Source organism: Castanea sativa, chromosome 6 (assembly GCF_040712315.1).
Source record: "Castanea sativa cultivar Marrone di Chiusa Pesio chromosome 6, ASM4071231v1".
Classification (NCBI taxonomy): Eukaryota; Viridiplantae; Streptophyta; class Magnoliopsida; order Fagales; family Fagaceae; genus Castanea; species Castanea sativa.
This window is the reverse complement of record NC_134018.1, coordinates 42,461,134-42,478,823: the sequence shown is the minus strand read 5'-3', so window position 1 is coordinate 42,478,823 and position 17,690 is coordinate 42,461,134. Positions and strand designations below refer to the sequence as shown.

The 17,690-nt window shown below is 40.8% G+C and overlaps 1 pseudogene; it reads left to right on the top strand.

Moving 5' to 3' along the window:
- The first annotated feature begins 225 nt into the window (after positions 1-225).
- Positions 226-16,802, top strand: LOC142641565 (large ribosomal subunit protein uL10-like; annotated as a pseudogene).
- The last annotated feature ends 888 nt before the right edge of the window (positions 16,803-17,690 follow it).

Here is a 17,690-nt window from a genome sequence, read left to right as displayed (position 1 = left end):
TGCTCTTCATTTTCTGCAAGCCTCTCACCTCAGAAAACCCCCAAACCAAAATCTCTCACTAGAATCAGAGGTTAAAGAGACGATGTCGTTTCGGTGTCTGCCTTGACCGAGCACAGAGCTTCGTCTTGGCCCTTGATTTTGCTCATTTTCTCGTAGGTTTTTTTTTTATTTTAACCTTAAAAAAAACCCAAAACATCATTCTTGATCTTCATCTTCACCGTAACAATGGTGCACAAGTCATCAAAATCCAAGAAGAAGATCACATACGACTCCAAGCTATGCTAGTTGTTGGACGAGTACAACCAAATCCTTATCGTGGCGGCCGACAACGTTGGATCCACCCAGCTACAATGTATTCGCAAGGGTCTACGAGCCAAAATTGGGAATTAACACTGATGATGCGAAGAAAATCAATAGGCTGGATGCTTCGGACTTGAAAGGACTATTGGCTGTCTTGATAGCTTGAAAAAGGAAGAAAAACGATCAAAGGTGACTCGGGTTGCCAGCCAAGAACCCTCCGATGGCAAAGTTAGTTTTTCTCTCTATAATTTTGGAGTTCCAACTTTTTAGGAAATGTAAAACGTACCTTTTTTGGTCTGAATGAGCATTTATATAGTGTCCTAAAGACAGTTATCAAACTCGTAACCTCCCCTGAATTTGAGGAGGTGTGAGGGTTCAGGGATAACTTCCACAACTGCTTAGGAGTTACGTTTTTCTCACATAACGGTCACTGGAAGTTATGCGTGTAATAAGGAATCGTGGTGCACACTCAGGAATTTTTCTAAGTGCCAAAGGCTCGTCCCAGGGTCCTCCTGTCGAGCGTACTTTGCTTCCCAGGAAGGTCGTTCCCCTATGGACGACCTTGTAAGGAAGAGGTTGATGACTCCCTTGGACGAGATGGTGAAGTTTTGTAAAATTTGACCATGAGAACCTTGTCCAAGTATTCTCCTTCAAGGACGATCTCCCAGGACGAGGTTCTTTCAACATTTGCTTTCCTGGTCTTGTCCTGGACGACCTCCATGGACGATGCTAGAGTTGCATTTTATCATACCCCATTAGTTGCCCCTTTGTCTATGGGTCGTCTAGGACGTACATTAACTAGCGTCATTATTTGGACGTGTGTTTTTTATTAGCTGTTGTATTTGCCATGTGTTGCAGTTTCATTGGCAACTTGTCATGTTGATTTAATTTTTCGAGGGAAGTGCCACGTGGCGTGTCCTAATTGGTCACGTATTTCGAGACACCATTTTTCAATGCCTATAAATAGTGGAATTCCTCCCATACCCTCTGCACTTTCTCAAATTTTCTTCTTTGACATCCTCGTCTTAGCGCCTCGTCTAGAAGTTTCCTGTGTCCGTAGTTCCCCTTCGTCTAGACTCATGTATTTTCTCCATCCTCGTCCTCAAGTTTTAAGCTTTCTCAAAGAATGTCTAAAGTAGACCTTTCTTCGTCTAGCAATAGTGTTGACAAGGTTATAGATGAGTATCATGACCTTAGTAGTTTTAGTGGGTCTAGTGATAGTAGTAGTAGCGATTGCAATAGAAGTAGTGAGGGAAACACCATGGATGAGTATACGTCAGGTGTCCCTGGGGTTCCCCTAGAGGTATTTCAAGAAAGCCTTAGGACGAGGGCTGAGTCAGGTTCTAGGGCTGGCACAAGCACAAATGCTCCTTTGTCTTCTGCTCAAGACGAGGAAGAGGTGGTTTATAGTTGTGCTGTTGGGGTTACTTCTAAGATAGACGAGAGAAAGTTAGGCATCCTTAAGACTTGGTACCAAATCCCTAAAAGTTTAAATCCTAGGGTACCTGTGCGTGATGAATGGTGTTGTCAACCCCGTTTTGGCGTTGGCATTTATGAGGCTTACCTCTTGGGGGGTTTGAGGTTGCCCCTCAATGCCTTTGCCAGGGAGTTACTTTCTAGGTTAGGTTTAGGTATATGCCAGTTCAACCCCAATGCATGGAGGCTAATTGTCGCTATGCAAGTTTTATGGAGGGAGGTGTTTGAGGGAGATCGTCCTCTTACTGTGGACGAGTTCCTCTTCTGCTATAAGCCCTCCGAGATTAACCAATCCTTTGGCTTTTATCAGTTCACAGCCAGAGGGAGAGATTATAGGCTGATAAAATCCTTAGTCACCTCAGATAGGAAATGGAAGACGGAGTTCTTCTTCGTCTCTAGCTTTTGGGCTGGACGCCCTATTGAGGTTGACAGGGATCCATTCCCTCCCTACAAAGGAGAGTTAGGGAACCTTCATCCTGAAGGTATGTCTGGCTGTCCCTTTACTTCTTGTTACACTTTTTTATTGTAGTCGTCTAATCACCCTCCTCTTTTTTTTGTAGGTGCTAGACGACCTCATTTGAGTAGGTTTTACCTTGAACGAGTTCAGAAAGCTCGTCTACACACTGACATGACATTCCATTCCTTGGTGAGCCTTCAACGTCTTGCCACTTGGGGGTTAGGTCTAGAGCCATCCACTGAAACTTTTGCCCACGAACTCACCGTCCGTAGATGTAAGTTTAAGTTTAAGTTTTTTTTTTTTGGTGACTAACATCTTTCTTTTCAGGAATGGCGATGATGAAGGAGAACAAGGACAAGGAAGTGGTGGACGAGGCAGCTGGGCAGGGGGTGGAATCCCAGCCTCGTCCATCCACTGGTAATAAAAGAAAGAGCTTGTCTCTTGGAGTTGATTTAGGGAATCTTCCAAGTAGACATAAGGAGAAGAGGGTTAAGCATAGGTCGTCCAAGGCTAAGAATTCCCAAACCCAGGACGATCAACCCAATCCTTTCCTCGTCCCCCAGGGTCATCCCATCCAAATTCTGGACGTTGATTCTGAACCTAAGGATCCCTCGTCTGTGCAAATCCCGTCCACTGCTGATGCGCTTGCCTCATCTCAACCCCCTCAACAGATGCCCTAGAAACTTCTTGGAAATAAGGACTTGGCTTGGGAAAGGTTCGAGAAGGTTGTTACAGACAAGGACGTGACGGCATGTTATGACATGTCTTTGAAGGACTTTGAGCACTCTAGTGTGCACGACCTTTTTAAGGTATGTACTCTTTATATGCATGTATACCTCATCTTATTATAAATACATGTGTATATGTTGTAATAAAAATTTTAATTTATGCAGGCAATGTCTAAGTTCATAGCCGCGTTTAGGCAAGTAACTGAGCTAGACAAGAAGAGGATTCTGCTGGAGAGGATGGTCAAAAAAGGGAAGGATGAGTCTAAGAGGTGGGCTGAGGTGGTTGGCAAGGCCAAGGAGGAGGCAAAGAAGCTACAAACCCACATCGAGGAGTTGAAGACTGAAGTCAAGGAGAAGGATATTCGTCTTGACCAACTCAAGAAAAAAAATGTCGAGTTGAGTGCCCTTCTTGAAAAGGCTAAGGGAGACACAGTTGCAGAGTTTAAGTTGTCCAAAGAATTTACGAATCCACTGGACACCAACTATGCAGCTGGGTTTGAAGATTTCAGGATGGAAGCAATAGAGAAATTCCCTGAGATTGACTTCAGCCTCATTAAGCTTAACCTTGGTGGGGCTACTTCTAGCTCCCTCCTCCAGACGAGCTTAGAGGATGTTAATATCGAGGACAATGCCACTACGAAGCCACCTCAGGACGACCCCAATGCTGACGCCCCTCCTGTTTGAAGACGAGATTTTTAACTTAATCAAGTGTTATTGTTGTTTTGTTTTTGTTTTGGTTTGGTCCATTGTTTTTTTGGACCCTTATTAAGATGTATTTGAATATAATTTTCTCGTCCAAAGTGTTCTGGACGAGTTCATTAACAATTGCCTTTTAAGGCTTACTTTGTTAGGGTTTTTGGACGATGGTCGTCTACCCTTGTTTTAAACTTTGATGAATGTTTACTTTTATCCATAATTTATTATATGGACGAGTTTATTCTCTTATTATTAATGTTGTTGGCTTTTAAACAGTGCCCATTCTAAGTGTTAGATGGTTGTCCATGCGTTTTTCTTATGGACGGCCCACTTGTGCATGGACGTCTTTGTTAGCCATTTAAATTTTTCTAAAAGTTACTCATCTCAGAAATGGCAATGACGATCATGCCAGTCTTTTTCCTTGTCCATGGGCTAGGCAGTTGGCATTCGTCTTTCGTCAAGACGTTTCTAGTGTTTGACTCGTCCTAGAACACCTAGGCGTCTTGGCCAGATGCTTGTCTATGGACTATGCTTCACTGTATGCCCTCTTCTGCCCCCCTTGTGGGTACTATTATGGAAATTAGATTTATGCATTAAATACATTAGAAATCCAAACCATATTATTATATAAACATTGTCCAGAAATATGGCACATGCTTAGAAGCTAGTGCCTTAGGAAAATACTTACATACATAACCTCATCTTTCACAAACTTGTCTGTAGACGGTGCAAAAGTTTAAGAACTAGTGCACTTTTATTCTTAAAACACACCATAGTAGTAATAAGAACACAACAGTAAATATAAAGAAACATGTAAACTATAGCTGTAACTTCGTCTTTGCTTCCCCTTCGTCTTTGATAGTACCTCCTCAAGTGCTCCACGTTCCAAGGATGCTCTAACTTTCGTCCATCCAAAGCTTCCAAGTAGTATGACCCCTGCCTCTTGCAGTTGATTACCCTATAGGGTCCTTCCCAATTAGGTCCCAATTTTCCATGAGCTGGATTCCTAGTTGCCAAGGAGACTCTTTTGAGAATGAGGTCCCCAATGTTGAAGCGCCTGGATTTTACCATGGCATCATGCTGCCTAGCCATAAGATTCTTATATCTCGCTGTCCTTTGCTCTGCATCCATCCTTACCTCGTCAATGAGATCGAGGTTAAGATGGAGTTGCTCTTCATTGTCTTTCTCCTGGTATTTCACCACTCGATGATTAGCCATGTGAACTTTCACAAGTATGACTGCTTCACTTCCATAGGCTAGCTTGATGGGGGTTTCTCCTGTCGGTGTCCACATAGTCGTCCTGTAGGCCCAAAGAACACCTAATAACTCGCCTGGCCATATCCCCTTTGCCCCCTTGAGCCAAGTCTTAATGATTTTCAGCAGGGATCGGTTCGCCACTTCTGCTTGTCCGTTTGCCTGTGGGTGGGAGGGCGAGGAATAGTGATTCTTGATTCCGAGCTGTTCACAAAAGTTTTTGAAAGGTGCGTTGTCAAATTGTCATCCGTTGTCAGATACTAGTACCCTAGGTACTCCGAACCTACACAGAATATTCTTCCAAACAAAATTCTTAACGTTTTGCTGAGTAATTTTTGCAAGAGGTTCGGCCTCCACCCATTTGGTCAAATAGTTAATCCCTACTACCAAAAATTTCATTTGTCTCGTTCCTAGGGGGAAAGGACCTAGGATATCTAGTCCCTATTGTGCAAAGGGCCATGGGGCCATCATTGGGGTTTGGTACTTCGACGGATGTCTAGGGACATTGCTATAGCGCCGACACTGGTCACACACCTTGACATAGGCCTTAGCATCTGCCTAAATTGTAGGCCAATAATAGCCTGCATGGACGAACTTATGGACTAGCGATCTTGCTCCTGAATGATTCTCGCATGCTCCTGAATGATTCTCGCATGCTCTTTCATGAACTTCCCTCAAAACATAGTTTGACTCGTCCGGAGCTAGGCACCATAGGTAAGGCTGAGAAAATCCTCACTTGTATAGCACTTCGTTTATGAGGACGTACTTGGTTGCCCTGACCCTTAGCTTTCTAGCCTCGCTCTTGTCTTCCAGAAGCCTTTCATCCTTAAGATAGATTATTATTGGACTCGTCCAATTTTCTCCCCCTCCTATTTGCTGTATATCTGGGAGGTCTATGCTCGGCATGTATTGGATTCCGTCGTACTCGTCCATAACTCATCCTCCTGAAGCTGCTTTCACCAAGGCATCTGCCTCCACATTTTCTTCCCTTGGGAGTTAGACAAAACTCACTTTTGTAAATTTTTGAACAAGCCGCCTCACTTTGCTTAGATATTTCTTCATCTGATCTTCCTTAGCATCACACATTCCATTCACTTGATTAATGACTAGCTGAGAATCTCCTTTGACTATTATTGATTCTGCCCCTAGGGACTTAGCCAATTCCAGTCCTTTGAGTAATGCTTCATACTCAGCTTCATTGTTGGTGGTTTGGTATTGCAAACGGGCTGCATACTCCAGCTTGTTACCCTCTGGGGACCTGAGTATGACTCCAATCCCCCTTGTGTATAATGTGGACAATCCATCTACATTAATAACCCACCTTTCAACTTCGTCTTTGTCCAGCTCGTCCTGGCTGGGGGTGAACTCCGCAATGAAATCCGCTAACGCTTGTGCCTTTATCGTGCTCCTCGGCTGGTATCTGACATCAAATTCACTAAGTTCCACTGCCCATTGGATTAGTCGCCCTGCAGCTTCCAACTTGTTCATCGCCTTCTTTAGGGGATGATCTGTTAGGACGTTGATAATATGGGCTTGAAAATAATGTCTCAGCTTCCTAGAAGCCGTGATTAAAGCAAAGGCTAGCTTCTTTATCATCAGGTATCGTCCTTTCGCTCCTCTCAGTGCCCTGCTCGTATAGTAAACTGGTTTCTGAATCCGCCCCTCTTCTTTGACTAACGCTGAGCTCACAGTGTGCAGGGACACTGCCAAATACAAATACAATTCTTCATCGGGTACAGATGGGCTCAGCAATGGTGTCGTTGTGACACTCGTCCGTCCACTCAAATGCCTTCCTAAGGACTTTAAAGAATGACAAACACTTGTCAGTAGCTTTTGAAACAAATCTGTTAAGGGCGGCAACTCGTTCGGTAAGACACTGGACTTCTTTGACATTCTTCGGTGGTTCCATACTTAGTATCGCCTGGATTTTGTCTGGATTTTCCTCGATTCCTCTGTGTGAAACCATGAACCCCATAAACTTCCCCAACAAAACTCCGAAAGCACACTTGCTTGGATTTAATTTCATGTTATATCACCAAAGTGTATCAAAGGTTTCTTGAAGGTCGTCTAGATGCTTCCCCTCGTCCAGACTCTTTACCAACATATCATCTATATAAACTTCCACATTTCGCCTAATTTGGGGACGGAACATGTGGTTAACCAGTCTTTGGTAAGTTGCCCCCGTGTTCTTTAAACCAAAAGGCATTACCTTGTAGCAAAATAACCCTTGGCTAGTAATGAATGAAGTCTTCTCTTGATTTGCCTTGTCCATCTTTATTTGGTTGTAGCCTGAGAAGGCGTCCATGAAGCTCAGCAGTCTGTGACCTGCCGTCAAGTCTACCAGCTGGTCAATGCGTGGCAGTGGATAATTGTCCTTGGGGCAAGCCTTGTTTAAGTCAGTAAAGTCTACGCACATTCGCCATTTGCCGTTGGCCTTCTTTACCATGACTATGTTCGCCAACCAGTTTGGATAATAAACTTCTCGGATGAACTTCGCGGTAATCAACTTTTGGACTTCTTCTTTAATGGCATTGTCTCACATAGGAGCAAAAACCCTCTTCTTCTTTGGAGTAGGGACACACATTCAGACGGTGAGTAATGATGCTTGGATCAATATCCGGCATATCCTCATGACTCCATGCAAAGATATCAAGGCTTTTCTTCAAAAACTGGACCAGAGTACGCTTTGCCTCTTCTTCCATGCTCGCCCCAATTCTAGTAAACTTCTCCGGTCTGCTTTCGTCCAAAGGGACATCTTCTAACACCTCAATGGGCTCCGCGGCAATCCTTCTCTCGTCTATGCTCATTGTCTGTACGTGTTCGTCCATCACCAACATGGCTAAGTAGCACTCTCTGGCGGCTAGCTGATCTCCTTGTACTTGACCCACACCATGCTCGGTTGGGAATTTGACGGACAAATGCTAGGTAGAGGTTATCGCCTTCCAACTATTTAGAGTTGGCCTTCCAATAATAGCATTATATGACGATGAACAATCAACAACAAGAAAATTTACCTCTTTGGCTATCTGCTGCGAATACGTTCCAACCACCACTGGTAATGTGATGGTGCCCACAGGATGCACCTTCATTCCTCCAAATCCCACCAAGGGTGAATTCACTGGTCAAAGTTGATCTCGTTCTAGCCTCATTTGTTGGAAGGCCGAATAATACAGACTGTCTGTCGAACTGCCATTGTCTACCAATACCCTTCTAGTCATATAATTAGCAATGAGTAGGGTAATGACTATCACGTCATCGTGCGGGTGGTGAACTCGTCCAGCATCCTCGTCCGTGAACGTGATAGCTTGCTCTTCTGCTCCCCTCGTCCTGGGAGATCGTCTAAACAGCTGGACTTTTTGCACCGCCTTCAAGTATGTATTCCTCGACTTGGACGACTGAGCTGCCGAGGTTCCTCCCATAATAACTCTTATTTCTCCAAGTGGGGGTCGTAATGACTCTTCCACCTTGGCCTTCAGCTTCTCATCTCTCTAGTCTCGTCCAAAGAAATTTCTCAACTTCGCTTGTTTGATAAGATTCTCTATCTGCTGCTTCAAATCAAAACACTTGTCCGTGTCATGCCCATGGTCTTTGTGAAAGCGGCAATACTTATTCCTATTGCGCTTATTAGGATCTCTTTTCATTTTCTCTGGCCACTTTAAGGACGGATCATCCTTGATTTGCGTAAGCACCTGCTCTAATGGCATATTCAGGGGTGTGTATTGCTGATTTCTCGCTAAGGAACTCGCCTTCTTACCATCTTTTTCTTTTTTCTCTTCTGCCCAAGACTTTTTTGGACGAGGACCCTGATCTGGATAACGTTGGTGACCTGCTTCCGAGCGTTCTAACCTCTTTCTCTTCTTGGCTATAATAGTGTCTTCAGCATTCATGAAATTTTGGGCCGAATGGATGAGCTCAGCCATAGTCTGTGGTTCTTACTTGTAAACCTTATGAATGAACAAGTCAGAGTTGACCCCATTGTGGAAGGTGGCCAATAATAACTTGTCGTCTTTCTCATCCATTGTCAAAGCTTCTCTGTTGAACCGGATAATGAAGGATCGTAAACTCTCATTCTCCCTTTGCTCAATAGTTAGTAAACTGGAAAAGTAATGTTTGTGGCATTGTCCTTCAATGAAATTATTGACAAACAACTTACTCAACTCCTCGAACGATCCCACAGAGTTTAGGGGTATTTTGTTGAACCACACCCGTGCTGGTCCCTTAAGTGTGGTAGGGAATGCTTTGCACATAATCTCGTCCGAAACCCCCTAAAAGTGCATGGTGGTCTTGAAAGTAGCGATGTGATCACAGGGTTCTCGGTTTCCATCATATGAATCCAAAGAAGGCATTTTGAACTTCGGGGGTAAGGGATGACTATTGATGGAAGACGTGAAAGGGGAGTCCGTTCGGTGAACTAAATCATCCACGGGGTTCGCCCGCCTCATATTCTCCTTCATTTCATCCATGGCTTTTCTCATCTGGTCCATCTCCCTTTCCAAGTGTGGCACTCTTCTTGAAGCAGTACCCCTTGACTGATTTTCGGACTTAACATTTTCTCCTCTACCTTCTAGACTTTGGGATCGTCCTTCCGTGTGCCCATCATGGGGCTGCCTCCTTAGATTGATCTCCCTGTTCAACTCTTGATTCTGACGGGTCAATTCCACCATAACGGTAGCCATGGACTGTATATGTTGAACAAAAGGCGGTTGCATGACAGGCACTGACTGACGATCACGGAGGGGATTACTAGAAGCATCCCTACTCTCCTGGTGGCCTGGGCTGGTAGCTCTTGATCTTGTTCAAACCATTTAGCCTTTTGTCTAGGAAAGGCTAATCGTTGAAAACAATCAATCGAACGAAAAGAAAACGTTTTTCCCACAGACGACGCCAAATGATGATGCGAAGAAAATCAGTAGGCTGGATGCTTCGGACTTAAAAGGACTACTGGCTATCTTGATGGCCTGAAAAAGGAAGAAAATCGATCAAAGGTGACTGGGGTTGCCGGCCAAGAACCCTCCGATGGTAAAGTTAGTTTTTCTCTCTATAATTTTGGAGTTTCAACTTTTTAAGAAATGTAAAACGTACCTTTTTTGGTCTGAATGAAAGTTTATATAGTGTCCTAAAGACAGTTATCAAACTCGTAACCTCCCCTGGATTTGAGGAGGTGTGAGAGTTCAAGGATAACTTCCACAACTGATTAAGAGTTACGTTTTTCTCACATAACGGTCACTAGAAGTTATGCGTGTAATAAAGAGTCGTGGTGCACACTTAGGAATTTTCCTAAGTGCTAAAGGCTTGTCCAGGGGTCCTCTTGTCTAGCGTACTTCGCTTCCCAAGAAGGTTGTTCCCCTATGGACGACCTTGTAAGGAAGAGGTTAATGGCTCCCTTGGAAGAGATGGTGATGTTTTGTAAAATCTGACCATGAGAACCTCGTCCAAGTATTCTCCTGTAAGGACGATCTCCCAGGACGAGGTTCTTTCAACATTTGCTTTCCTAGTCTTGTCCTGGACAACCTCCATGGACGATGCTGGAGTTGCATTTTATTATACCCCATCAAACACTATTTGCCAAATAATATAATTAGTAGGCACTGTTTTGAAACTATATTTTTTAATAAAATCTCAAGTTTCTAAAACTCGATTTAGGGCTTATAAATTGAGTCTAGAGACTCGGTTTTCATGTTCTGATCAGGTCTGACTTGGCCCTTCTTCACGTGGCGTCCACCTGGAAATCGAGTCTCTAAGACTTGATTTATAACTCGACAATTTGAAGCTCGATTTATGGCTTAAGTTGTGTCCAGCTAGATATCGAGCCTTAGGGACTCGGTTTTCAAAAAGCATATATATATATATATGTATTGTTAGGTTTTTTTATGGGTATGTATATCATGACTATTTTTTTTTTGTTTGGTTTGATATTATTCTTTATATTTTTGATAGAATGATTTGAAGGTTTGTAATGGGGTGAGTTGTGTGTTTAGTTTTTTTTTTTTTTTTAGTATGATTAATGATTTTTTTTTAAAAATTTTAGAAACAAATGATAATGATTGAGTGTGTTTGTATGTGATAGGGTGAGTATATGCAAATGTGGGGTTTGTATATGCATATGATGTAACAAGTTAGTGTATATATTTGCTAGGCTTTTATAAAAAGTAAAAAATATTGTAGATATATATTTGTAATTTAGGCTATTTTTGTTGTTTTTTGGTTTTATATATATATATATATATATATATATATATATATATATATATATATATATATATATATTGTTAGAATGAGTTGAAATTTTGTAATGGGGGTGAGTTTTGTCTTTAACTTTTTTATTTTTTTAAGTACGAAATGATAATGATTGAGTGTGTTTGTTTGTGATGTGGGGTGAATATATGCAAATGTGGGGTGTGTTTGTATATGCATATGATGTAAGAAGTTGAAATTTTTGTACTTTGAGTAGATAAAATGGTTTTGTAGTTGATGTTAAATGAAAGAAATAAATTATGTCACTAACATATTACACTTGACTCTAATAGGTTCACAATCTTTGAAGAATATTGATATAAATGTATACTACGGTGGACCCCTTCTCAATCCTGATGAGATTGACTGATTCCCATTTAAAGGGGCAGGTATCGAATGCTATTACATGATGATACGTCGTAAGTTAAAGACGTTAAATGATTTGAAGATGAAAATAATGGAAGAATTGAATTTGAACCCTGCTTGTTATGACATAAAGATTATTTACTATTACCCACAAGAAGTCCTTCATGAATGGATAAATTATGGGAATATGGCGATCAAAGAAGACAAATATGTAAAGATCATATTTAATAGGATCCATAAAATGCCTCAAGTAAATGCTGCTGAGTTGTACGTAAGTTCGAAGCCGCTTGCAGAAGTTGATGCCGAGGAGGTGCAACAAACAATTACATCTTTACAATTTACAGCCCCAGATGATGAATGCACTACAATGGGAGGCTATACAATGGGAGATTATACACTCACATCTCAAGATCATGCTGCCAATACTGGTGAAACACTCCAACCTTAAGAGACACATTTAAGGGAGGAAGACGAAGACGAAGATCATGCTGCAAATGATGGTGAAAATCTTGATGGTGAAAATCTTGATGATATGGATGAGTACGAAGAGAGGATTGAGCAAGGCGACTTTGACAGGGATGTGGATGACCATGAACTTGTTCCCAATTTTGCAGAGGAAAATATGGAGTACCATGATGAAGGTGATGCGAACGATGATATTGGCGTCCAACATGATACAAATACGACCACTGCCTACACATCTCCTGCCGAGTCATTCTATGCAAATACTTGGAAAAATATGGTTGATCCTTCACATCTTCAGATACCATTTGTTTCTACTTGGGAAGATGGGATGCATTTTAGTAAAGGGTTGACTTTTGCAAATAAAGAAGCGGTGAAGCGTGCATTGATAATATATGTAGCAAAGGAGAAACTAAATTGTGCGCCGCATGCATTGACACCAACTGCAAGTGGTACGTTGGGGTATTCATGAAGGATAAACTTAATGGTCTATGGATGGCCACATCTTATGTGGGTCCACACAGTTGTATACCCTTTGGCTTCTGAAGAGACGGTAAAATGATGGATTCTAATTTTTTTGCATAAAAAATTGTGGGAAAATTGCGACAGGATCACACTGCTCGTATTAATCAGCTCTGGGACATCATACATACTAAGTATGATCATGACCTTTCTTACTTTAAGGTATGGGACGCGAAACAAAAGGCAATTGCTAAGATATTTGGGGATTGGGAACATTCTTACCAAAGGTTGCAAAAGTTGTTGTTGGCATACTTGGATCAAGATCTGGGCACCCAGTACAATTATTACACCATACCTAAAAACGTATCTGGTATTACATTACTGCGCTATATATTTTGGGCATTCACTCCATGCATTGCTGCATTCAGATATTGCAGGCCAGTGATTAGTATTTATGGAACTCATTTGTATGGTACATATTGAGGGGTGTTGATGATTGCAATGGTAACCAATGCTAACCAAAAGGTTTTGCCTCTCGCCTTTGCTGTTATGGACAAGGAGTCAGGGCCTAGTTGAGGGTGGTTTTTAAAGTATCTCAGAATGTCGACAGGGCATGTGATACCCAACGAGGGCATTTGCATTATTTCTGACCGACATAAAGGTATCAAATGCACCATTGCAGAGTGGCCTAAAGGTGATGATGGAAGCTTACAGGTATTTTAGGCATTTGATCCATTCATTTCTGCATTCAAATATTGTAAGCCAGTGATCAGTATTGATGGGACTCATTTGTATGGTAAATATCAAGGGGTGTTGATGATTGCAATGGCATTCGATGCTAACCAAAATGTTTTGCCTCTCACCTTTGCTGTTGTGGACAAGGAGTCAGGGCCTAGTTGGGGGGTGGTTTTTAGAGTGTCCCAAGATGTCGATAAGGCATGTGATACCTGACAAGGGCATTTGCATTATTTCTGACCAACATAAAGGTATCAAATGCGCCATTGCAGAGTGGCCTAAAGGTGATGACGGAAGCTTACGGGTATTTCACCGATATTGCCTTCGACATGTTGCTAGCAACTTCAACACACACTTTAATGACCTGACTCTAAAGGATTGGCCTTGAGTCCATAATGCAAACCATTAAAGATGTCGAGATTAATGCACTTAGGAACAAAAAAGGAACACTGCCTAAGCCGACATCTAGTTAAGCAATAATATCAAGAAAGAAGACTTAAGGGATCCTAGAGAATGTTCGATACTATCAAATGTCCAACTAATCTGTTCTCTCCAAATAGACCTCATAAGAGAATGTGGAATAGCATTCCAAATTTCACCACTATTATGAAAACTAAACTGTCCTTTCCAGAATCACATAATGAACCCAAACAGACCAAGTAATATGACCAAATATTTGTTGTTATTGGACAGTGAAATAGAAGACCATCATCAACCAAGAGGTCCAAGACACCATATTGTTTTACAAATGCAACACCAGTGCACCACAATCATTCTCCCCTTAATAAAGATTAATACCACATAAGAAATTACTATATTAGCTAAAACTGCATTTACTAAACAAAACAACCTCATAAGTAGATAAATTATTTGCAATGCCGTATTGCATATGGTATTCATCAAAAAAAAAAAATTGATAAGATGATATTCATCAAAATATCCCATGTATACATCATCATCATCAAGAACAACAATGAAGGCTGTCCCAAAACTATGGGGTCAGCTATGAATCCTAAACAAATTAATCAAGGAAAATACCATATACAATCAATCTTACATACTTTTGCACATAGTCCAATATAGTAAAAATATAATAGGAAATATTCTAAATTTATGATCAGAGAACAACACATACACACAGAGAAGAAAACCTTTATTCCTTCTTTATGAAAAACTTCATAATTATGGAACAAAAACCCTAAACCTCTGATTATCCATCTAAATAGAAAGAAACAACAACAACAACGACGACAAAAAAAAAAAAAAAAAAAAAAAATCAAATCAAGTGGGTTTTGGAGAAGAAAATCACACCTAAAAGAACTGGAGAAGGTGCTTGAGAGTGAAGACTGAGTGAGAGTGGAAAGGGTGAGTGAAAGAGGCGTGATAGTGGAGAGGGTCTGTGTGAGAGTGAGAGGGTGAGTGATGAGTGACAGTGGAAAGGGTGAGTGAGAGAGGCGTGACAGCGGAGAGGGTCTGTGTGAGAGTGGGAGGGTGAGTTTGTGCGAGAGTGGAGATGGTAAGTGAGAAAGGCATGAGTCTATGCGAGAGTGAGAGGGAGAGAGGCATGAGAGTGGAGAGGCGTTAGGGACTTGGTGTAATTTTGAAAAACCCTTATGAGAAATCGAGTCTCAGAGACTCAGTTTCCTGGTGGCTTCCACGGATCAGGTGGCTTCCACGTGGATGAACCAATGCTTAAAGGGTCGAAATATAAATCGAGTCTTAGAGACTCGATTTCTAGGTGGATGCCATGTGGAAAAGTGCCGCATCAGGACTTGGTCAGAACAGAGAAACCGAGTCTCTGAGACTCGATTTATAAGCTCTAAATCGAGTCTCTGAGACTCAAGATGTTAGTAATATATATACTTTTGAAACGGTGCCTACTAATTATATTGTTTGGCAAACAATGTTAATTCCCAATTTTGGCCGGGTCTATATGGCGACTCAGTGGTTCTCATGGGTAAAAACACCATGATGAAGAGGTCTATTAGGATCCATGCTGATAACACTGGCAACAATGCCTTCCTCAATCTCATTCCTCTCCTTGTCGTAAATTTCACTCTCTCTTTTTCATTTTTTTTTGTTGTTTTTTTTCATTCATAGTTAAAAATTGTGTTTTTTTTTTAATTAGGGCAACGTGGGTCTGATTTTCACCAAGGGTGATTTGAAGGAGGTCAGTGAAGAGGTCGCCAAGTACAAGGTAAATTTTTTTACTTTTAATTAGATGTTTGGTTCCTTAGTTTTATTTATTTATTTGAGGAGAAAATTAATTTATGAGCAAGCCCTTGTGAATGACATATATTTAACTATATATGCTTGTAATATTAAACAAGCCGAGTTCTACATATCAATGATTAATAGAATTGATAGTGGATTACTTATTTTGTAGATAAGATATCAAATTAATATTTATAATTTATTGATAATATAAATAGCCCATTTTGTTGTTAAGCTATAACCTGTTAAAAATTATATAAATGGAAATATATATTTTTTATTATCTAATCTACTCAAATAGTGTAATTTTAATTATAAGGTAGTTATCTATCATAAGCATAGATGTGTGAAGAACTAACAACTTGTAAGTCGTTGTTTTTATTTACTATATACAGAAAAGAATAAGTTAATCAAGTAGCTCTTGAATGAGCTTAAGTTATTGGTTGTTCCATTTAACCATTTGCTTAGTGAACAAAGTGATTGTTTTGTTTTTGTTATTTTTGAAATTTGAATCATTCTTTTTGAGGCTGAGGATGTCTTAGACTCATGTTCTAAATGCTTTATCCTATCCTGAAGTTTAACTAACTTGGTTGTAAAAATTTTGAACTAAACTGGTTGGGGCTCTTGCTTATGTCGGGTTGGTAGCACCAATTGATGTTGTTGTCCCTTCGGGCAACACCGATCTGGATCCCTCGCAAACATCATTTTTCCAAGTTTGTAATCATGTCTTAAAAGTCATTTGGTTTTCTATTTGTGTGAAACATTTTTCCTTATGCCATTCTCTTTCAAGTACTTAATATCCCCACTAAGATTAATAAGGGGATTGTTGAAATCATCACCCCTGTAGAGCTATCAAAAAGGGTGACAAGGTTGGGTCCTCTAAGGCTGCCCTCCTTGCAAAGCATGGCATAAGGCCGTTCTCTTATGGCCTTGTTGTTCTTCAAGTTTATGATGATCGGTCTGTCTTCAGCCCTGAAGTCCTTGATCTTATGGATGAGGACCTGAAAGAGAAGTTCTTCATTGGTGTCTCTATGGTGACATCACTGTAGCTTGCTCTCTCATATCCAGCCCTAGCTGCTGCACCACACATGTTCACCAATGCCTACAAGAATGTTCTTGCAGTTGCTGTTGCTACTGAGAATTCCTTCCCTCAGGCAAAAAAAGTAAAGGTATTTGATTCTTCTGCATTAGTTAGGCTCTCACTTTTTCACATATAGTCAAGTCCCATCCTTTGTTCAATAGATTGGTTGTTTTGAGTATAAATGCGGGATCCTAGCAAGTTTGTTGTTGCCACTGCCTCTGTTGTAGCAGCTGCTTCTGGTGGTGCCCCTGGTGCTTCTCCTGCAAAGGAGGAAGAGAAGAAGGAAGAGCCTGCTGAAGAGTCGAATCATGACATGAGTTTTAGTTTATTTGACTAAAACTTGTGTTAGTGATGTTTATTTATTGATGGTTTTACTTTAGAAATGTTTTGTTTTTTGGAGAATTTTTAAGTAATATGCCATTTTACTTAGACTTGCAAAATATTTCCTCCAGTTGAGAGAAATTATTTATTTGGATGTCGTTATGCAGTTTTGTTTTTTTCGTGGATGTGTTTAGTTGGTTTTATCTTGAGTTTGTAGTGGTTATTGACTTAGTTGAGTTATTTCGCATCTATGTCACCCCTGTGAACCTAGATTTTTCCACATTTGTTTATTTCCCAATTAGATTGGTAGACAGTGCAAAATGCCTTATAAGCAATATCCCTTGACTAGGGTGGGCCATTAAGGCAATTGTTGGGACATATGTGATTGGATGTTAGGAACATATGTCAATATTTTATGTATTGGCTAATCCTTTGACAAAACACACTTTACTTGTAATTGGGTAGATCTAGGATGTGTTTAATGCTTCAAGAAACAAAGTTTCAAGTTCAAGTGTTAAAGTCATGCAAGTCTGTCCAAGAAACAAGTAAAGAAGTGTTGTTCATTAAAGCTCGACAGCTAGAGTTATTTAAGGCCGAGGCTCGACAGCTACTCACAGATAGGGTATCTGTCAAGGTTTATGAAAAACAGATTTTCAGTTTTGATTTTCACCCAATCCGTGAATATATGTTTGGGTTTTCTTTTCTCACAACCTTAAAAATATATAAAAATTATTTTAAGGGCCGTATTAGGTTGCACAACCAAGAGCACAATTGCACAAGAGCATAATTTCTCAAGTGTGACTGAAAACCTAGTTTACCCTAGTTCTTGAAGAAGCTGCTGTGTTTGTACACCGTAGGGTTTTGTGACCAAGCAACTTTGTGATCTTTATCAGTTGATGAACAG